Genomic DNA, 24,607 nt, shown 5'->3' with positions numbered 1-24,607 from the left:
TTGTTCCATATTTACCTGTGCAGACAGCACAGGCTAATTTGGGACAAAAAGTTACTCAATTTCCGATGTTTCGCTTTTAATGTTGTTGCTTTTTTCTTGCAAAAGGTGAAATGTTGAAAGAGAGCAGAGTTCAAGATGCCTTTTCAATGATTGCTGACCCTTTGGTGTAATAACAACATAGACATTGCTTCAAGTCAAAAACGTTTTTCATGTCTTACATACGATGTTTGAGCAGGCAATTATATTATTAAATAACTTATTACTTTGAAGAATGCCAATAATGTGTAGTTTTTTCATGCATTTACATTGTAAAGTTGAAGTTCACATTCTTAAGAACAATAACCCACACCTACTTTAAATTACACATTTAACTTTGTATTTGCTTTTACAGATTACTGTATAAACCCAACTAGACAAATTATTGCAATTCACCAAATGTAAGTTCACCATAAGTGAATAAAACATGGGGAATGACCTTTTCATAGATGAGGTTACATTCCACCAGAATGATAAAAGGTGTTAAATTTCCTGGTAAGGATGGGGATATTGACAGATAAGTCATCAACATATTAGCATTGACAGAGAGTGACTAGACACAATGTCCAGGCGTTCTGCTATTTTTATCCCCACGCTTTTTGAAAAAAAGGTGGGGATATTGTGGTGATCTCCGCCGTCCGTCCGTCTGTCCGTCCGTCTGTCCGTCCGTCCGTCCTGGCCACTATCTCCTCCTACACTAAAAGCACTAGAACCTTGAAATTTACACACATGGTAGCTATGAGCATATGTGCGACGGTGCACTATTTGGAATTTTGATCTGACCCCTGGGTCAAAAGTTATAGGGGTTGGGGTGGGGCCGCGTCAGAAATTATCACTCATTTTTTTAGGTTATTTTACATTTACTTCTTTATTTCTACACCGATTCACTTCAAATTGATACTGGACCTCACCTATGACAATACGGTCAATCTCAACCATGCATGGCCCCATTCCCAACCCTGGGGCGCCCCGCCCACATAGGCCACACCCACCAAAAATTTCCATTTACTATAATTTTTTCATTTCTACACGGATTCACTTCAAATTGATACTGAACTTTTGTTATAACATTAGGGTCAATCTCAACTATGCATGGCCCCAATCCCAACCCTGGGGCGCCCGCCCACATAGGCCACACCCACCAAAAAAATCCATTTACTATAAAAAAAAATTAGGTTATTTTACATTAACTTCTTCATTTCTACACTGATTCACTTCAAATTGATACTGAACCTCTCTTATGACAAAACGGTCAAACTCAACTATGCATGGCCCCGTTGCCAACCCTGGGGCGCCACGCCCACATAGACCACACCCGCCCAAAATTGCCTTTTACTATAATTTCTTCATTAATACACTGATTCACTTCAAATTGATACTGAACCTCTCTTATGACAATACGGTCAATCTCAACTATGCATGGCCCCATTACCAACCCTGGGGCACCCCGCCCACATAGGCCACACCCTCCCAAAATTGCCTTTTACTATAACTTCTTTATTTTTACACCCATTCACTTCTAATTGATACTGAACTTCTCTTATGACAATACAGTCAATCTCAACTATGCATGGCCCCATGATCAACCCTGGGGCGCCCTTGGGTCAAACATGCGGCGTGGGGATACGCGTCGGCCTCTGCCGCGCCATTTCTAGTAAGAGATTATTTTCCACTTAAGCCTATTATAAAACTGACAATTGCTAATCTTATTATTAGATTATTTCAACAAAATGTATACTTCAGCTTTTATATGCATTGAATTGTGTTAAACTATACATACTGGACTAATACAATTTTGTTTTGTAATGAATGTGTTTTGTCTGACTTTTTTTCAATTTTTTTTTAGGGGGGGGGGGGGGTTAAGATTTTCTAGTAAAGATACAATAATTAATAAATATTTGGGGGAAGGAGTATTTAACAGCACATTTTTATCTCAAAGCATTAACATAAGCGTAAAATGTTTTTTTAGGCCAAAGTGTCCCAAAATACCAGATAAATTTCCACCAATACTATACAACATAATCAAACAACTCTGCAATCTGACAACCTATGGGCCTCTGATGGTTATTTAATGAAGACAGACACTATAGGCTTACATATGAATCCTGAACTTAATCAGAATAAGTGGTAAAGGTCATCGAGTGAGGACCTACAAAATTATGACATCAAACGACAAATGAAAGAAAATAACTTATGAACACAAGGGGCTCGTAAATATTTTATGACCTAACACACGAAGAGGCTCATTTGCTGTTATAGCTCCAATCATTTTTCTGGCCACTCTAATGAACAAATGTATTATTGGTGTGCTGAAATAACACTAATGGCTACAGGAGTATTAAAGGGTTCAAAAAACAGCAAGCCTCACTCTGTAAAAAGTGGTTTAATGCATGTGCATACAGTGTTGTCCTAGATAAGCCTTGTCAATCTGCACAGGTTAATCAGGGACGACACTTTCTGCCTAAACTTGATTTTCATCATTAAGGGTTTTCCTTTAAACAACAATAAAATCAAAGCGAAAAGTGTCCTCCCAGATTAGCCTGTTTGGACTGCACAGGCTTATCTTGGACAACACTTTACACACACTCATTCAATCCCCATTTCTCACAGCGAGGCTGATATATAATTGTGATGATGTTATTTATCTCATTAAATATTAATGGCGGCATCTGTACAGTTGGTTTGGTGGCCCTGCTGCTACTATTAGGGTGTTCATGATAAAATCATGATCAACTAGCAGGCGAAATGAGGCAAATTAAGATCAACAGTGTGCAAATAAATGTGTTTAGTGTTCATTCTAGAATATTGTTTAAACATAATTAAATAAACTGTAACATAATGGCATACTATTCTAGTTAAAAGATTACAAGTTTATCTTTAGAATAGAGAGCAAAGCTTTTAGACCAGGGCAAACAGAGCAGCGGGAAAAACTCTCCAACATACACAGAAATGTGTTCTCAGAATCTATTCATTTACCAAACCACATGTACCTTAGACTCTCATTCAACCATACAAGAAGAATGCCTGGATGACACTGCAATACACTTTGCAATGCCCTCAATCACAACAAGCCCTGCTTACTGGACCTGTTGACCCTATCAATTCCCTCCTTGACCCTGAACACTGCACTGTGCACATGTACAATCCTGCAGGTTGAAAGTGAGTGAGTGTCAGAATGGCAATCAATCATCCATAATGGGTTTTCCATTTGTTTCCCAAAATTAACAGCTTGTTAGAGATTTAAAGCCATCTGTGTTTTCATCACATAAACTGCCATAGCCAAACCTCTTTCACTTTTGAGAAAGTGAAAGAATTCACATTCTTGTACTAGTTGATTTTGCTTTTTTTAGAACTTCAATTATCATGCTATATTCATCAGAGTCTGGCATACATGTGCTTCTTGTAAGACCAAAACAAGAGATGTGTTTGTCAGCAACACAATGCCCCCTAATGCGCCGCTTTGATTTTTTTTTACCTTTGACCTTGAAGAATGACCTTGACCTTTCACCACGCAAAATATGCAGCTCCACGAGAAGTAAGTAAGAGATTGAATGGAGAAATGAATTTATTTATTTTTTTATTTTGGACGTCTGACCTTGAAGAATGACCTTAATCTTTAACCACTCAAAATGTGCAGCTCCACGAGATACACATGCATGCCAAATATGAAGTTGCTGTGTTCAATATTTAAAAAGTTATGATAAAACTTTAACGAGGGTTAAAGTTTTAGGAAAGAAAAATACAATGATATTTGACCTTTGACCTTGAAGGATGACCTTGACCTTGACTTTTAACCACTCAAAATGAGCAGCTCCACGAGATACACATGCATGCCAAATATGAAGTTGCTATCTTCAATATTGCAAAAGTTATCAAACTTTAACCAAGGTTAAAGTTTTGGGACACACACAATGAATGAATGAATGAATGAATGTATGACAGGCAGACAGGCCAAAAACAATATACCCCTGATCTTTCGATCCGGGGGCATTAAAACATACATGAGTTGCAACCTTAAATGAAACAATCATGGCTACGAAGAAGCAGTTTTGATAATTGAAGAATATTTCTGTGAAAAAAAAATTGGGTCTGGGTCATGCAAAAATAGGGCTTAAGCTTTATACAGCCAGCATAGCGACCAAACCAGCATGTGTATGCCAACAGTCTGGTAAGGAGCTACTTTGGTATAAAGTAGTGCAAGAAATTTGCTGGTCTCATTCATGGAGACGCGGTCTAAGAAAACTGGGCTTAATTCATGTGCGTTTAGTGTCGTCCCAGATTAGCCTGTGCAGTCCAAACAGGCTAATCAGGGACGACACTTTCTGCTTAAACTAGATTTTTTGTAAAAAAGGGACTGCCTTTAAACGAAAAATACCATTAAAGCGGAAAATGTCATCCCTGATTAGCCTGTGCGGACATCACACGCTAATCTGGGACGACACTTTAGGCACATGCATTATGCCTGAGTTTTCTCAGAACACTATTCAATTTTTCCTGAACTGATTGCGCCGATGCCCAGGCTGACCTGGAGCTCAGATGCTGGCTGCATTTACATAAGACCCAATTTTGCATGACCAGGTCAGTTATCAATTATTTAACCTTTATACATGGTTGCTTGACAAGGCATCAACTAGTTACTATTTTGTAAATAAAACTATAAAACGTACCTCAAATTGTCAATTAAAACCATTAATTCATATTTAAAATGTATCTCAACATTTCAGGTTCAATAATAACACCTACCAGAAATTCAAAGCAAACAATTCTATATTTTTTAATTCACTTTAGATTCTCACTATCATTATAAGAAATAATAGACATCTGATCACTAGAAATCGATGGCCGCACATTCCATACCTCCCTTGAAGCTGAAATAGTCCACAATCTGCTATCTATTGATCAGCCTATATCTCAAGCAACAACAATCAATCCTTTTAACAACATGGATTTATAACTAATTCTGGTCACACAAGGTACCAGGTGGTAAAATACTGTTCAAAATGTGTGGGACACAGAATCAGTGCCTTTATTGAACCTTATTGTGTGTTTTCTCTGCATACAAAACATGTTCATTCAATATAGGAGTTCAAAGAAACTTTATGTCTACATGGAAATTTAAATGCCTGTTTTTAATGAATATTTTATTTAAAGTTCATGCTTGAAAATATATGAAAAATTGTATGAATGGTACACTTTTCTCAATATTTTTAATGTACTGTGTTAATTTTAAGTAAATATTTAAGAGAAAAATCCTAAGCTCCAATTGGGGATCAAATCAGGGTCTCCCAAGTTATAACAGTACATGTACGCTCTTACTGCGTTCCTGAAGAGTTAGCCCAACAGCAAGGCTGTTGTAGGTGACATTATTTCACAACTATTTCTCTCAGCCTTATCATAACTAGTTTACTTGTTTATAAAATTTCATACGTGTTCTCCGTGTTAACCATCCCTAATATGACACTTGATGCCATGCTGCTGCATTAAGCCCCTTTATGCCATGCTGCTGCATTAAGCCCCTTAATGCCATGATGCTGCATTAAGCCCCATTATGCCAGAGCCATGCTCAAATAATATTTTCTTACAATTAATTACAATTGAAATCACCCATGTTAACGCACAGCTCTTTAACTAAACAAGAGCACCGCATAACCGGTGCCAACGATCGGCTGCGGGCGCAGTTTTGAATAAATGAAAGCTTGTCAGATTTTTTGGACTTTTTTTTAGAGGTCACAGTGACCTTGACCTTTGACTTAGTTACCCGAAATTAGATGCAGTGTCCGACAAATCCATTGCCCGGAGCCCGGGGGCTACCGAAATTTTTCATCGGGCTACTGAAATTTTCCAGCTAACGCCCGCCGGGCTACTATAAATTTATAAGAGCGGTAGCCCGGTTTATTGACAGACATGCGTAGAATAAACACGCTGACCATGCGTTTGTACACTGTGTATTGCTTATAATCCGATAACAAAGTGCAATCAATTATCCGATCAGTCACCGATCACTTGCGGTAATGTCTTAAACAGTAACAGTGTATTTTAATCATCCAATCAGAACCACCATTTGTCGTCTGCTAATAATATAATGAGAGCCGGTTGGATAGTTGGCGCACATGATGCAACATCATTTCGCAGTTTGGAATTCTTTGTTAACCACAACAATGAGCAATAGCGACAACGTTTTTGATGTCGTTAAATATCCAAGGACGCCAAACATTAAATAAATCAAAGCAATAGCGGATTCTTCAAAACGGTAATGAAACCGAAAATTAATATTAATGACAACTTTGTGAATGCGGTTAACACATGCTAGTTAGTTTGCATTGTCAATTAATAATTGGATTAATCGACTGTTAATCAATAATCCCATATATGCCCGATTTATATTTTTAAAACCAAATTATGGGTGGGTAATATCGACGATAAGAATCATAAACACAAACGTTTGAAATTTTCTAAAGTGTCAAATGAATTTCGGCATATGGTTCTATTTAAAGATATGATGAAATAAGCTCCCAATCAGGACCGTTGTATTGCAACATGCGTAAATAACCTGCCACGGTTTGCACGCGTTGTGTACAGCTATTTTAGGTTACAAAATTCTACGTTTAAGAAATGAATTTCTTTGTCCTGATAAAAAGCGCGCGAAAATTGGCGTGGGTGTATTTATTTGTAAATAAAAATTTCGTAGCGGGTACAACATTGAGATCATTTAATTTCCATTAAAAGTTTCGTTGTGAATTTCAACTAAAGTACCGGGGTATCTCGCGAATTCTTTGGCATTGACATTTTCTCTTAATAAAATATCATGTAAACACGCTGTATCGTTACCGTTACACTGTATCATTTCCTTCATTATTGAAACAATTATTGTATTGTATACTGACTGCACACAAGTGTCGTAACACAGGGATGCAATACGTAAATTCGGACAGTACTTAAAGTCGGACACAAGTAAATAAATGATTGAATACTCTTGATTTCTTGAAACTCGGTATTTGTTGTTAAAAAGGGCAATTGCATTGATTTACACCATACGAGTCAATCGTATTGATCATCTTAACGCTTATTTTACGTTTACGACTTAACGTGCTGTCCGAATTTAAGTACACATACATGTGCACATACATGTAATATCTACATGTAGTAAATGATTTTCTTTGGTACATTTACATTTAAGTACTCGGTGCCTGTACTGTAACATTTATTTACGATATTGACTGTGTACATCGGACTACTTGCTGTTTTATGTATATGTATGTATACATATTATGTTTGTGTAAATGAAGAAATAAAATGAGGATGAAAACCTTCCTCTTATCATTTGTACAGGAAAATGTTATGGGCTAGTGCTGCAACAATACGCCAAAAAGCGTATTGCGATATATTGTCAGCTCAAAAACCCGTATTGCAATATATCGCAATATATTGCTTACTTGTACCAGAATTATAACTCGCCAATTACCCGATAATCCCGTATATTCCAGTTTTAAAGCAAATTCTGGTAAATGTTTACTATAAAAATGCTCAAGAATAATACAAAACACAAACATTCACCAATTTTCTTAAATATCAAATACATTTTGGCATTTGTTACTATTTAAAGATGTGATGAAATAACTTCCAATTGGGCGGTTTTTTTTCCCCACTGAACACGCGTAAATCGCCTGACGTGATGTTCCCGTTTTATACAACACAAATACACCCACACTTTGCACGCGACGTTCTACATGTCTGTATAATTTTCGCGCGCTTTTTATTAAGAAAAAGAATAAAGCACTTTTTTATTGTCGTGTTAGCATTACATTTCGGAAGCGTGTTTCCGAAATTCGGATTACAAATTTAATAATGCTCATTTCAGAATCGAACGAAACATTTAGTTGTGCGTAATTAATCCAACGATAATTCGTTTAAAAGCATAGAATGAATGTTCCCATGTAACAACGCTACTCTGTATAATAGACTTTTTACGTAACAATTTATTTTTACAAAATACCGCTTTGTTTTGTTTACCTTGATACAATGTATCATTATTTTGGATGGCTTTTCTGAACGAAATGTAGATGCATGTTTGCAAAATTTTCGTACCGGTATGACGAAAATCGTATCGCAATACAATATGCGGATTGCGTATTGCGATATATACCGATATACCGGTATATTGTTGCAGCACTATTATGGGCTACCAAATATTTTTATTGGTAGCCCAGTGGGCTACCTGAAAAAAAAGAAATTTGTCGGACACTGTTAGATGTGCCATGTAGAGTTCGTCAAGGTGCAGCTACATATGAAGTTTCAATGTTGTAGGTTGAAGCACTTTAATTTTAGAACCAATGTTCAAAAGGTTAACAAAATGTTAAGGTTTTAGCATGATGCGGACAGCGGACGACAGGACAAGCTGGCTTTGACAATACCTCAAGGTTTTCTCTGAAAACAGCCAAGATAAAAATCAATTAACACACCACAACAGGCAATTTTAGAAGATAAAGGACTAATCAAATCCCACTGCATCACACTTCATCAAGGCATTCAATCACTGTGCCAATATCTGACAGTCTCACATCACCAGAAAACATGCATGTCAATATCCAGTATGGATCTACTTTTCCAATTTCAATTGGTTGACAATGAGAAATCAATGCTCAGATAACATGCCAACTTGTCAACAACATTGTCATCTTTTAATTGTAGGATTATATTGGACATAATGCAGTTAAAACCCATGGGCATTTTTCATAATATATTCTGCAAAATAATTATGTTATTGACTAATATTAATTTAGATGTTTATTAAATGATTCTATCATCCACATAGATTTATGTAGATTCACATTAAAGGATATAAAGTCTGATGGGGGCACATGGAAACAAGTTTTTTTCCACATCTTATCTTTTCTTGAATCAAATATCAAATATATAAATGGTATTAACTGGTTACACAATACTAATATAGTATTATAGTCTGTTGCGTTGTGTACAAACAATTTTGTAAGTAAATTGTGCACATAGATATAAACAACCTGCAGAAAAGACAAACATTTCACCTACCTTTGTGTGTAACAGATAAGTCCCCACTACACGAATGTTAATCCGAACAATTTCTTTTTTTTTCAATGGTCAACCTTTTCTTTTTAATCCAAATAGCCTTTAACTCACTGTCTAAAAATAATATTTAAAATCCGTCTGTACACCAAGCTAATACTTTCCTGTCTGTCTTCTCAGTTCTGTCAGTCTTCTTACGAGACTGCACAAACCTCCTTCAGTTACCTGTAAAATATCACAAAAGCTTTTGCTATGCACCTTTACAACGGCATGCAGCCGACAGTTTCCTTAATTCACACTGTCCCAACAACCATGTGACAGATGCAGATATTAAGTCAAGTTTCCCTTCACTACACATAACAAAATCCCACAACCAAATAAGGCAGTGACATTAACGTGTGTATGATTCACTCTAATAAACTGAAGAAACTGTCACCATTTATAGTCTTTAACTCAACGTGAACATACTTAACAACTTAAACGATTACACGATTATTCCCAGCGACAATAAATCCTTCAACAGACTGAGTGAGCTACAGTACAAATTTCAAATATTGACTTACAAGATAACTTTCCAGATAACATTGACAGTGTCAAATAGGACTGTCACAATCTGATGTAGCCTGATATTTTCACTTTTACATCTAAATGAACATAATGCTTTGGGAAAATGGAGTCTAATGCACCATTGCATGTGTGCAATGTGTCCTCCCAGATTTAAGTCTTTGATGTCTGCACGCAATCAGGGACAACACTTACTGCTTTTATGATATTTTATATTTAAAGAAGTGTCTAATAAGCGAAAATGCAGTTTAAGCGTAAAGTTTTATTCATGATTAGCCTGTTCAGACTGCACAGGCTAATCTGTGACAAAACTTTACTCACATGCATTTAGCCCTGTTTTCCAGCACTAGGCTCAGTTAGAGGTGGCTGAGATGGATGTGTCATAATGCAGTTAGAGGTGGCTGAGATGGATGTGTCATAATGCAGTTAGAGGTGGCTGAGATGGATGTGTCATAATGCAGTTAGAGGTGGCTGAGATGGATGTGTCATGATGCAGTTAGAGGTGGCTGAGATGGATGTGTCATAATGCAGTCAGGGCCCTTTTCACCATCTCTTTGAAAAAGTCAAGAACTTTTCAAAATTGTGAAAAAAATAGCCCTAAATGGTAGTTAAAAGTAATGACCATCATGCTTTATGTTAGATATTAAATATAGGGATAATCCATCCTTAAAAACTTAAAATAAACATGTAATTGTAAATTATAAAATATTATGAATGTGTTTGTTCCTTTTTGGTAAACTAACATAATTTTATATTCCGCTTTTGAAAGATATTAAATAAAAAAATGTACTTTCAAATTGCAAAATAAATAACAGGTTTAAACTTCATAGAAATCCAAAATCCTGAAATATTGTGTCCGGGATTTAGATGATAAGAACATAAATATGCTACACAGATTTACCTATTATTACTGATGACAATATGTTTTCAATGACATTATACATTTAGACAGTCTTACCTGTAATACCATACGCCTGGATTATTAAATCTTTACTTTTAAAACCTAAATATTTAAATCCATTTTTCCAAGACACAATGTTTATTAATCTGAGCACATAATAATTCTATACAAAACAAAATTGTTAAAGCACGATACAACAATACTGTACATGCTGGTATATGTATAGCCCTTTTAATACACACAAAATACATACTACAAGTAAGTAGTAAAATTGAACTGTTCAGCCACCTGTGACATTTCAACTTGTTTTATAATATTAATTGCCCAAGGTCATTAAATTTATGTTAAGTCATGCATGACAACATACTTGCCAATCAAGTTAATCATCAAAAGGCTAGAGTGTGGAAAACACCACTTGTCAGAGGTACAAACAAAGCCAACACATTTCAAAGCCTTTTAAAACAAGGAATGTTTGTAAAAAAAATGTATGTCCCCCCCCCCTTAATGTGTCTGTGTTAATGAACACGAGTGTACCTGATCATTGCAAGCACCATAGATAGCCCAGTAATGAATTAGAGGACAGTGCAAAATTTTCAAGGCAGAGGGGGGGGGGGATGATTGAATAAATTGTAACATCCAGTCACCACAAGGTCAACTCAAGTGAATGTGGATGGTCATTTAACTTTTAATATTTAATTTTACAGCTTAATATTTTATTTTCCAGCTAATATTGTTAAATAAAAATGACTTTTACAATTTTTGTACCCAAGAGTTTCCATTGCTTTGTAACAATTTATGGTAAGTTAAACTTTGTGCAAATGAATCCAAATTGTGTTTTCTTTATTTTTTCAGCCAGAAATTTCAAGTAGATTACATATCAAGATGTATTGAAAACTTGGCACAATGCAGGGGCACTTTAATGGAATATCTGGTAACAGAAGAATGATGTATATATGTATTTACAGAGCGTGTACATGCCTTGTGTATATAAGAAGCACATGAATGCAATTTTGCCTGCTGTTGTTCAACTGCTGTGATAATTACATAATTACTCTTTGTTTATTGCTGTCTTACATTTGTTAGTCCAACCAACTGTTTTTTGTATTTACAGCATTATTCAGGCAATCATATGTTGTTGTTGTTTTTTAAAGAAATAAAGCCATAAAAATCTCAAACCACAATGGGGATTGAGACCCAGCCATTTTTTTTTTACCAAGTTGGGACTAATTATTTATTCACAAAGTGAGGTAGCCAAGCGCAAAGACATAAAAAACAACAGGCGATCCCTGTACATTGTTTTAGTAGTACAACACTATACCCAATTCAATCAAATTTTCTGATTCATCCATGATTTTTTTTTAAACTGTATAATGAAATTTTCGGACGCCATACGGACACAACCACAAATGTAACCCAGACACAAACATTCAAGGCAGACACTCTTACAGCTTCAAGTGGAAAACAACATATTAATGTCAGTTGTACTAACATAAGCCTACTGAGTCAAATTTGACATTCCAATTTAAGCCCTCAAATAGTACAATTTATTCAATAAAATATCATAAAGACCATAACAGAGGCAGATTTAAATTCATCAGCTGGTTGACCTTCCTCACCTAAACCCCCACTCGGCCCCACCCCCCACAGTCAGGCTGTTCATGAAGAAGCCACAGGCCTGTCACACTCCCTGGCCAAACTGAAAACATTAATTCAAATTCATATCTGCCCTGACTGGATTTCATAATACCCGCAGATGAATAAGCCTTTCAACACTGTCCAATTTGCATAAATCAGGCCAGTACTCTGAATGACATGTATCTGCATTTCTTTAACCCTTTGCATGCTGGGAAATTTGTCGTCTGCTAAAATGTTGTCTGCAGAATTTCTAAAATTAGCATTTTCTTCTTTTTTTTTTCAAAGAATACTATCAGAATAGCAAACAGTTTGGATCCAGATGAGACGCCACGTTCTGTGGCGTCTCATCTGGATCCAAACTGTTTGCAAAGGCCTTCACAACTCGGTTTCCGCACTGTAAGGGTTAATATGCCTGTATTCAGTGTATTATTTTTAAATGTATTGTAAATGGATGGGAAACATCAATGTTCAAAGAGAGTCAAAGTGTGCAAGAATTGGCAAATGCATGTGCAAGTACAAACGATTAATCATTTTTTCTCTATAGAATTTTTACTCACTGATAACCAGAGATTTTAAGATCTGATAATGCAATTTACTCCAGAAAGTACTTTACAACTGGTGAATCACAGCCAAATAAATCAAAACCGCCATGCCAATTTATGTGGTTAAATAACCAACCACCTTAATTCTATTGTGCAAGACATGTTAAGCATTATAATAAATGACATCATTTTAATTTCTAAAGAAGGAAAACAGGAAGTTCAACAGGTGCAATGCACTTTAGTGCTGCAACAATACGCCAAAAACCGTATTGCAATATATTGTCAGTTCAAAAACCCGTATTGCAATATATCGCAATATATTGCTAACTTGTACCAAAATTATAACTTGCCAATTACCCGATAATCCCGTATATTCCAGTTTTAAAGCAATTTCTGGTAAATATTTACTATAAATGTGCTCTAGAATAACAAGAAACACAAACATTCGCAAATTGTCTTAAGCATCAAATACATTTTGGCATTTGTTAGTATTTAAAGATGTGATGAAATAACGTCAAATCTGAGCGTTTTTTTCCACTGAACACGCGAAATTCACCTGACGTGATGTTCCCGTTTTTATACAACACAAAATACACCCATACTTTCCATGTGACGTTCTACATGTCTGTATAATTTTCGCGCGCTTTTTATTATGACAAAGGATGAAGCACTTTTTATTTGACGCTATAATTTTATATTGTCGCGTTAGCATTAAAATTTGGAAGCGTGTTTCCGAAATTCGGATTACAAATTTAATAATGCTCAATTAAGAATCGAACGAAACATTTACAGCTGTGCGCAATTAATTCAACGATAATCTGTTGAAAAGCAATGAACGAATGCTCCCATGTAACAACGCAACTCCGTATAATACACTTTTTAGAATGCTATTTTTACGTAAAAAATTATTTAAACTGCTTTGTTTTGTTAACGTTGTTATCATTATTTCGGATGGCTTTTCTGGACGAAATGTGAATGAATTTTTGTAAATTTTTGTACCGGTATGATGAAAATCGCATCGCAATACAATATGCGGATTGCGGATTGCGATATTTACCAATATACCGGTATATTGTTGCAGCACTAATGCACTTGTACTCAAGTGTCTTCAATGCTATAATCTCAAAGGTAAATAAGGATACATCTTTAACCAGTGTCTTCCCTTGTTAAATACCCGCGCCCACACAAAAATAGTTATAAAAAATATAAACAAATCATTTAATTTTCTCACTCTCTACTTATTTAAGGTCAATTATCTACATGGTTGATCACACAATCTGCTCCTTAATGGGGAATGGTAAAAAGTCCAGCATTCTAGCGACATTATGTAATTAGTAGGTAAATCAAAGGAATTCCTTTTAATACACTTTGAATTAATGTTTACTATCATATTATATCTATTTGAAAATTAAAAAAATAAATGGTACAGATTTTCACATTTTCTATGTTGACCAATGTAGAGGGGCAGAATTGGGAAGCCTAAACAAAAAGAAGCACCCTGGGTGGCTCAGGACCTTTCTGTTTCCCTCTTGATTTTTCCTTAACTTAATATTATTGTTACTAGTTTAGTGATACTGTATTTTAAGTATGTGTATTATTGTATGTTCCTTTTTTAAATAATTTATTTTGCTCCTTCATTTGCAAAAAATATTCTATATCCGTTAAAAATTTGAAAACTTGTCAATTTTCATGCTGTTAATGGGTCCAGTTAAAATTGTTCTGCCAGCTCCAAGCCTGCCATTAAATTACATACCCAGTAAACAGGTTACTGTTACTTAGATTCACATTGATTCATAATTTCAAGGATATCAGGTTTTGTGGTTCAAGTGGATGTAGACATAAAATGAGCCACAAGAAAAGAAATGGAAAGAAAGAAAGAAAATGCAGAGTGAGTCATTGATTTCAAGATAAACAGCTAATCCATAATTGGTTAATTGAAAGGTACACACAAACTCTATCTGATAAGACAGCCATTTATTTAGAACTGCACGTCTTCTTTGTTTGTTCACATTTTGCCTGATTTTGGTGGTAACCAAGTAACAACAAACTTTGAAAAAATGCTAACAAATCACTCATAAAAATCAATGTTTAAATATACTGTAGATTGCATCAAAGTGGAATTATGAAGTTTATGGTGTTCACATGTCAATCAATATGGAGAAATGACCAGAACAAATATTGCATTTGAACAAATCAATACAAACTTGTGACTTCATTTAAACTATTCAATAACACTGTCCATGACTTCCAGTAGCATATTTATGCACACAGGTGTTTCAGTTTGAAAGAAAATGCTGAACAGTAAAAATATTCTTTGCATTTCTCTACTGGCATGATCAAATCGCAATTCTGTGGGTTAATTTGTCACATTTCTGACCCAACAATCAATGTCAAAAAGTATTTTCTTCTTTCAAATTATTGCCAAAATAACCAATTGACATTTTCTATATAGAAACATTTATAAATATAATTCATAAGCCATATCAAGCTCTCAGATTTTGCACAAACCTTAAAGCAACAAGGGCTGTTTGTAAAACATGCATGCCCCCCATATGGGCTTTCCGTTGTAGTGAGAGCCATTGTGTGAATATGTTTTTTGTCACTGTGACCTTGACCTTTGACCTAGTGACCTGAAAATCAATAGGGGTCTTCTGCCAGTCATGATCAATGTACCTATGAAGTTTCATGATCCTAGCCATAAGCATTCTTGAGTTATCATCCGAAAATCATTTTACTATTTCGGGTCACCGTGACCTTGACCTTTGACCTTGTGACCTCAAAATCAATAGGGGTCATCTGCGAGTCATGATCAATCTACCTATCAAGTTTCATGATCTTTGGCATATGCGTTCTTGAGTTATCATCCGAAAACCATTTTACTATTTCGGGTCACCGTGACCTTGACCTTTGACCTAGTGACCTCAAAATCAATAGGGGTCATCTGCGAGTCATGATCAATCTACCAATGAAGTTTCATGATCCTAGGCGTATGCATTCTTGAGTTATCATCCTGAAACCATTTTACTATTTTGGGTCACCGTGACCTTGACCGTTGACCTAGTGACCTCAAAATAATAGGGGTCATCTTCGAGTCATGATCAATCTACCCATGAAGTTTCATGATCCTAGGCATATGCGTTCTTGAGTTATCATTCAAAAACCATTTTACTATTTCGGGTCACCGTGACCTTGACCTTTGACCTAGTGACCTCAAAATCAATAAGGGTCATCTGCGAGTCATGATCAATGTACCTATGAAGTTTCATGATCCTAGGCCCAAGCGTTCTTGAGTTATCGTCTGACAACCACCTGGTGGACGGACTGACAGACCGACCGACCGACATGAGCAAAGCAATATACCCCCTCTTCTTCGAAGGGGGGCATAAATATAATGTAAACAAGAAGGCAATGAGCCCTTAGGCACTCATCTGAGACCCAAAGGAAATAAACTATTTTGAAAAAGTGCAAGTTGATTCATGAAGATTGCACCAAAAAATGACTATGACTAGTATTAATATCTTGTTTATAATTATACCTAGTGACATAGCTTTTGAGCTCACATTACCCAGTTTCAATCTAAGCTGAGATTTGATTGGGACATAATGTTCTGAAGATTTTTATGAAGATTGACAATTAAATGTGGCTAATATAGCGTCAGCCATGTTCAACCAAACAAAAGAGTTTTCGCACTTGACATAGAAGTCATTAGAACAAGTGTCCTGACAAAGTTTCATTTAGATTGCACTAAAATTGTGACTTCTTCAGTGTTAACAACTTTTCATTACATTCATATCAGGAAAAATGTCCCGCCCCCCACCCATGCAGTCATGTTTTTCGACCAACCAAAACCATTTTCGATCTCTGAGCTGAGCTATCATAATAACAAAGAACAAATGTTCTGACCAAGTTTCATAAACATTGGACGATAAATGTGTCCTCTAGAGTGTTAACAAGGTTTATGTTGGCGATGCACGACATACGACAAACAACTGACAAAAAAAGATCACACAAGGGACAAAATTGTCACAAAACCAGGTTTTCAATAAAAAAAGTCTGATAAAGGGAAACAACTACAACTCAAAATGTGCATTGCTACTGATTGTTCATCACAGTTTGAACTTGGCCTTAAGATCATCTGGATAAAACTTGTGACAAAGTTTGGTGAAGATCGGATGAAAAGTATTTTAATTAGAGAGCAGAAACCATTTTCAATGTTTAAAACGCACTAAGTGACCCTGTGACCTAGTTTTTGACCCAGCAAGACCCATGTTCGAACTTGGCCTTAAGATCATCTAGATAAAACTTGTCACAAAGTTTGGTGAAGATCAAAAGTAAACTACTTCAATTAGAGAGCGGACATCATTCTGAATGTTTAAAACACACTAAGTGACCCCCGTGACCTAGTTATTGACCCGGCAAGGCCCATGTTTGAACTCGGCCTTAAGATCATCTAGATAAAACTTCTGACCAAGTTTGGTGAAGAACGGATGAAAACTACTTGAATAAGAGAGCGGACACCATGCTGAATGCTAAACAAGAGGGCCATGATGGCCCTGAATCGCTCACCTGACTAACCAAATACAATCCCAACCCAGAATTCATCAAGATAAACATTCTGACCAAATTTTATAAAGATTAGATGAAAACTGTGACCTCTATTGTCTACACAAGGTTTTTCTATTATTTGACCTCGTGACCTAGTTTTTGACACCAGTTGACCCAAATACAATTCCAAGCCAGATTTCATCAAGATAAACATTCTGATCAAATTTTATTAAGATTGGATGAAAACTGTGACCTCTATTGTCGACACAAGGTTTTTCTATTATTTGACCTAGTGACCTAGTTTTTGACCCCAGATGACCCAAATACAATTCCAACCCAGATTTCCTCAAGATAGCATTCTGACCAAATTTCATTAAGATTGGATGAAAACTGTGACCTCTATTGTTTTTACAAGGTTTTTCTATTACTTGACCTAGTGACCTAGTTTTTGACCAAGTGACCTAGTTTTTAACCCCAGATGACCCAAATACAATCCAAACCCAGATTTCATCAAGATAAACATTCTGACCAAATTTTATAAAGATTGGATGAAAACTGTGACCTCTACTGTCTACACAAACAAATTGTTGACAGTTTTTCTATTATTTGACCTAGTGACCTAGTTTTTGACCTCAGATGACCCAAATATAATCCCAACCCAGATTTCATCAAGATAAACATTCTGACCAAATTTCATAAAGACTGGATGAAAACTGCGACCTCTATTGTCTACACAAGGTTTTTCTATTATTTGACCTAGTTTTTGACCTAGTGACCTAGTTTTTGACCCCAGATGACCCAAATACAATCCCAACCCAGATTTTATCAAGATAAACATTCTGACCAAATTTCATAAAGATTGGATGAAAACTGTGACCTCTACTGTCTACACAAGGTTTCTTATTATTTGACCCAGTGACCTAGTTTTTGACACCAGATGACCCAAATACAATCCCAATCCAGATTTCATCAAGATAAACATTCTGACCAAATTTCATAAAGATTAGATGAAAACTGTGACCTCTACTGTCTACACAAGGTTTTTCTATAATTTGACCTAGTTTTTGACCTAGTGACCTAGTTTTTGACCCCAGATGACCCAAATACAATCCCAACCCAGATTTCATCAAGATAAACATTCTGACAAAATTTCATAAAGATTGGATGAAAACTGCGATCACTATTGTCTACACAAGGTTTTTCTATTATTTGACCTATTATGTGACCTAGTTTTTGACCTAGTGACCTAGTTTATGACCCCAGATGACCCTAATACAATCCCAACCCAGATTTCATCAAGATAAACATTCTGACCAAATTTCATAAAGATTGGATTAAAACTGTGACCTCTACTGTCTACACAAACAAATTGTTGACGGAAGTACACACACACGCACGCACGCACATATGGACGCCGGACATCACACGGTCACATAAGCTCACCATGTCACTTTGTGACAGGTGAGCTAAAAACACACTATGTGACTCCCATGACCTAGTTTTTGACCCAGCATGACCCATATTTAAACTTGACCTAGACATCATCTAGATACAACTTCTGACCAAGTTTGGTGAAGATCGGATGAAAACAAGGGCTGTTTGTAAAACATGCATGCCCCCCATATGGGCTGTCCGTTGTAGTGGCAGCAGTTGTGTGAATACTATTTTTGTCACTGTGACCTTGACCTTTGACCTAGTGACCTGAAAATCAATAGGGGTCATCTGCGAGTCACGATCAATGTACCTATGAAGTGTCATGATCCTAGGCAAAAGCGTTCTTGAGTTATCATCCGAAAATCATTTTACTATTTCGGGTCACCGTGACCTTGACCTTTGACCTCAAAATCAATAGGGGTCATCTGCAAGTCATGAGCAATCTACCTATGAAGTTTCATGATCCTAGGCGTATGCGTTCTTGAGTTATCATCCGAAAACCATTTTACTATTTCGTGTCACCGTGACCTTGACCTTTGACCTAGTGACCTCAAAATCAATAGGGTTCATCTGCGAGTCATGATAAATCTACCCATGAAGTTTCATGATCCTAGGCGTTTGCGTTCTTGAGTTATCATCCGGAAACCATTTTACTATTTCAGGTCACCGTGACCTTGACCTTTGACCTAGTGACCTCAAAATCAATAGGGGTCATCTGCAAGTCATGATCAATCTACCCATGAAGTTTCATGATCCTAGGCATATGCGTTCTTCAGTTATTATTCAAAAACCATTTTACTATTTCTGGTCACCGTGACCTTGACCTTTGACCTAGTGACCTCAAAATCAATAGGGATCATCTGCGAGTCATGATCAATGTACCTATGATGATCCTAGGCCCAAGCGTTCTTGAGTTATCGTCTGACAACCACCTGGTGGACAGACAAACCGACAGACCGACCGACCAACATGAGCAAAGCAATATACCCCTCTTCTTCGAAGGGGGGCATAAAAACTTGAAATAGAGAGCGGACACAAGCTTGTTCCGCCTACCCGCCCGCTTGCATTCGCCAATCAAATAACCAGTTTTTTCCTTTGGAAAACCTGGTAAAAAAACTCACCATGAGCATGTTGTGCTCAGGTCTGAGCTAAAACACTTATTATCAATTTATAGTTCATGCAAATAACCCATATATAGATTTTCCAATTTTAGTCAAGACGCTATTTTTCTCAATGGAAACGGCCTTGGCCTCATTTCCCAGAATGGTGGAAAGAACACTGCAATTTATTGTTGTTTACACAGTAACTTGTGTATAGATAAATATGCACAGAAAGTAACACAAAATATATTAATTCATTTATGTAATTTGAGCAACTAATATTGTTCTACCAATATTAAATAAATTAACAATGCAAAAATGTTCATGTGATTCCTGTTTCCTCATTATTCAAGTTGCCATGATAAATTTCAGTTGAAAAGAAGAAAATGTATTGCAAGCTCTGTAAAAAACAAAACAATAAACTTGTCTGTCAATATACAATGTTAAGTTTCAACGATGCCCAACAAACTGTTAAACTATCCATTGATGTCCACTTACCCTACAATTACACAGTCAACATTACAGCATTTTCCAAACAGATAAACCGCAGTCATTAAACAAGAATGTAAAGTCATACAAAATTAACACAGCAGGCCTGTCATCAAATTTACAGCCTGTCATCAAATTTAAACCCCAAACATCAACTAAGAAGAAATCAAAACGTTTGATGACCTTGGTGTGATCAATTGGACGCCTTGAAGCAATAAAAAACTTCTTGTCGGTCACATTTGAGTGAATGGTCAGGACATAAGTGTCTGTTAACGCTACCAAACTGTTGTTTATATACAAATAAACCTGATTTACATCAGTCCTTACGCTACCCTCAGGTTAATTATTTGTGGGAGCATGAAAAAATGGGCATTATGAATAGCTTGTGCAGTGTGCACTGGCTTATCAGGGATGAAACTTTCGGCTTTTCTAATTTTCTGGTTTAAAGGAAGTCTCTTCTAAGCCAAAATCCAGCTTAGGCGAAAGTGTAAACCCTGAGGCTTATCTGGCACAACACAATCACTATATGCATTGTGGCCAGTTTTCTCAGGACACAGCTAAATGAATGTTCATAACAATACATTGAAAATTAGTATAACCAGGCGTCCAATATCCAAATTGCAACCAGACATTTTAATGAAAATACATCTTAAATTTGTAAGGCCAAGGGAAAAGAACTATATTTGAGCCTCACTCAAAGCAAACAGGGCTTATTGCATGCGCCTCAAGTTTTGTCCCAGGCAAATAAGGGACACAAATTTAAACCCTGTCCAGTGTTTTTATCACCATTTTGGGAATGGTGCCAGGTTCCTTTGGGTAAGGAAAATTCGCGGCGTTTTGACTAAAATTGGGAAATTAGTGTTGTTGCTGTTTTGCTAATAAATGCTTTAAAACTGAGAATACAACTATTTTCAGTATTATATTTACTAAGGTTGAACTTATATGGATGGGAGATGAACAAAAGATAGAGCTCTAAAATTTTCAGCTCCCAATTGATTCAACTCATGGACAACCTCTTTTTTATGCACAAATGTGTTTACGGGTTTTAATTTTAGATTTTCTTACCTGTTTTGTGAATTATGATCATCCATTTTTCTTGTTTATGACATAGAGGCAGCGAAGAATGAACAGAGAGACAGCATTTTGACAGAAAGGCCACCGATATGCATCTACACCGTGATACACAAAATGTCACATTTTCCAACCATTTTAAACCCCCGACGTATGAGCGGGTAGACCTATGACTGAGTTTTTACGGTATACAAGGTCTTATACCGGTAGGTTATTAATCCATCAGATTATGGAAAGAGCAAGATTCAGTTTCTGGCTGGCAAATAAAAACAAGAGACTATTGGCAGTAGACCCTACCTTCAATAAGGATGATTTTTTGACACAGTGGCATGCAGACAGTCAAATTGTTAGCAAAAAGGTCAATATGCAATTATGCATGTACAGGGGTTTTTTTTACTAAGAAAGTGACGCCGATATTCGGCGTCTTCCCCTACCAGAATTTTTCCCCTAAAAATACCATTTCCCCTCCAAAAATAAATTTTTTCACCAAAATATAATATTTTACCCTCAAAGAAATGTTTTGTTTTTTTTTGGGAAGTCGACACTTATCCAATTGGTACCATGTACAACGATCTCGCTCTCTCTCTATCGACGAACACTCAAATCTGGGAATCCCAGTGATTCTATATATAGCTCTTAAATTACGTCATGGAAACCGGGCAACTAATCGTATTAATCATGTGACTATTTTACTGGATTCTGATCTTCCGTGAGAAGGCTGTTTCGTCAATTAATTACCGGAAACCAGTCGAATTTTCATCCGGGTTATGTGAAAGCCATAATATAAACGTTAAAACAGAAAAGAGTCTCACAATTGGCGTTCATACACGAACAAAATAAAACGTTCAGACTATTAATTGCGTTGACGCATTTTTTAAGAATGAATCATCAAAAACCGTTGAAACCCAGCAGGATTCGGAGGTACATGTAATCAACATCGATTAATACTGTCGGATTATTGTGAAAGTGAAAGTAGACAATCGGCAGCTGCCGCACCTTTCCCTTCCAATACTGTAGCAGATCTAGATCGTCAACCCATTCATCATGAAATTGAAATCATAATATTGACATCGTTCCCCGGCCCCAGTTGAAAACATTTCCCATTATAAGATCTACACCTGCAACTTTATTTAGGACTTTGACTTTAATATCATACTTGTTTATGTGTTTAAGAACAAAAAGGTCAGGGACATGCCTCTTTTTCTAAAAAAAACCTGAAGTCTGTAGGTGAGTTATAGACATTGAAATGAACAGTTTTTTCCCCAAATATGTCTCTTTCGCGCTCGATTTTCCCCTTTTACCCAGCGTCCAGCGTCTTCCCCTTTTTCTAAAAAAAACCCCTGATGTAATAAAATTTATTGTTACTGGACTAGCTTAAACATAACCTCAATAATAAGTCTTACTGATCAAATTGTGTCGTGTTCTGATAAAACTGGGCATAATGCATGTGCGTAAAGTGTCGTCCCAGATTTGCCTGTGCAGTCCGCACAGGCTAATCAGGGACGACACTTTCCGCCTAAATTGAATTTTTGCTAGGAAGAGACTTCATTTAAACGGAATATGTCATAAAAGCAAAATTGTCGTCCCTGATTAGCCTGTGCACAGGCTAATCTGGGACGACACTTTACACACATGCATTATGCCCAGTTTTCTCAGAACACGACTCAAATTGTCTTCTATTTTTCAGCCTGTTTACAGACCAGCAGAGGACCCAACCACTGACTTGGGAAGATGTTTATGATGAGGAATGCAAGAATGTTTTTATCATCAAAGACGTCTTATCGAGCCTCCCGCCTAGAAGTGTTTCATGTGAGACGTCATTTTTTCAGATGAATCTTGTCAAGAACAAGATATGTGTTTGTCAGAAACACTATGTCCCCTTTTGCGCTGCTTTGAAGCTATATATTTGACCTTTGACCTTGAAGGATGACTTTGAACTTTTACCACTCAAAATGTGCAGCTCCATGAGATACAAATGCATGCCAAATATCAAGTTGCTATCTTCAATATTGCAAAAGTTATTGCAAATGTTAAAGTTGGCGCAAACCAACCAACAGACCAACAGACCAACCAACAGACAGGGCAAAAACAATATGTCCCCCACTATAGTGGTGGGGGACATAAAAATAGAAGAATGAAGCTGGGTCAAGCCACACTTGACAAGCTTGTTACGCCAGACATAAGTGACTATGACCCAGAAGAGTCAATTCATCAGTGGCTGGTAAGTTCGGACATGTTAAATGAACATTTTAAGTATGGCGAAATTTGGAATTCCATAAGCTTTTTTAATAAAAATTTCAAGGCAAAAGTGGGGATTTACCGAATTATTTATGAATACTCCAATCATGTGAAACATTTTTTCATTGGTTGCATTTCTTCAATGACGTAGGTGAATACAAGTTGCTTACTGCGTTGTCATGGCAAATTACACTCTACGTCATCACTATATTAGTACATTCGCAAAGGGAGAGAATCGGTACCATGTACGCTTGGTTCGCGTTATATCCGATTAATTTGTAAGCAAGCCGGTCAATACCACAGGTCATTGTGACCTTACCGCGATCTGTCAGTGTTAACAGCTACACAGGAGTTCGAAGCGATCTGTCAACATCTACACAGGAGTTCGAAGGAAAACCGAGTATCCAGATATATAACAGGTGATTTCGTTTTCATTTTATTGTTTATTATCTTAAAATGTTTCAATTAAAATTTGTTGAAGGAGCCAAACTAGGTCAGCCTATAAAAAGGAAAAAAACTGATGATGAAAAAAAGGCGGAAAACAAAAAGCGTTGGTCAAAATATGAGGAAACAAGAGCTGTCTCCATCGGAAGACATATGCCCCCAAAAACGCTTTTTCGAAACCTAAACACAGATTTCAAAACCTAAACACGGAACCTAAGTTCAAGGTCAAGGGGGACAAATTTGTGTGCGTTTGGAAAGGCCTTGTCCATATACACATGCATACCAAATATGAAGGTTACATCTGAAGCCACATATGTTATGAGCATGTTTTGAGCGGAAACGCAATTTTTTGATGATTCAAGGGCCGTAACTCAGAAGTGCTTGGGTAAATTTGGCTGAATATCAAACTTAACCTAGATTTTATTGCCTTACACATTTTTATGAAGTTTGGTAAAGATCCAAAGACAATTGGTGGAGTTATTGAGCGGAAACGAGAAAAAACTTAATTTTTTATGATTCAAGGGCTGTAACTCAGAAGTGTCTGGGTCAAATTGGCTGATTTTGAACTT

At 36.5% G+C, this 24,607-nt stretch overlaps 1 protein-coding gene across 11 annotated transcripts in view; it reads right to left on the bottom strand.

Annotated features, from left to right (window-relative positions):
• The window catches only part of LOC127858464 (neurofascin-like), a 254,106-nt gene extending 244,360 nt beyond the window's left edge, over positions 1–9,746 (bottom strand). For all 11 annotated transcript variants that reach the window (XM_052395649.1, XM_052395651.1, XM_052395650.1 and 8 more), the window contains exon 1: positions 9,082–9,746. The gene's annotated coding sequence lies outside the window, so the exon portion shown is untranslated. The remainder of the gene's footprint in view (positions 1–9,081) is intronic.
• Between the last annotated feature and the right edge of the window lie 14,861 nt (positions 9,747–24,607).

The sequence above is a fragment of the Dreissena polymorpha genome, chromosome 14 (genome assembly GCF_020536995.1).
Source record: "Dreissena polymorpha isolate Duluth1 chromosome 14, UMN_Dpol_1.0, whole genome shotgun sequence".
NCBI classification, from domain to species: Eukaryota; Metazoa; Mollusca; class Bivalvia; order Myida; family Dreissenidae; genus Dreissena; species Dreissena polymorpha.
This window is presented reverse-complemented; position numbering and strand designations above follow the sequence as displayed.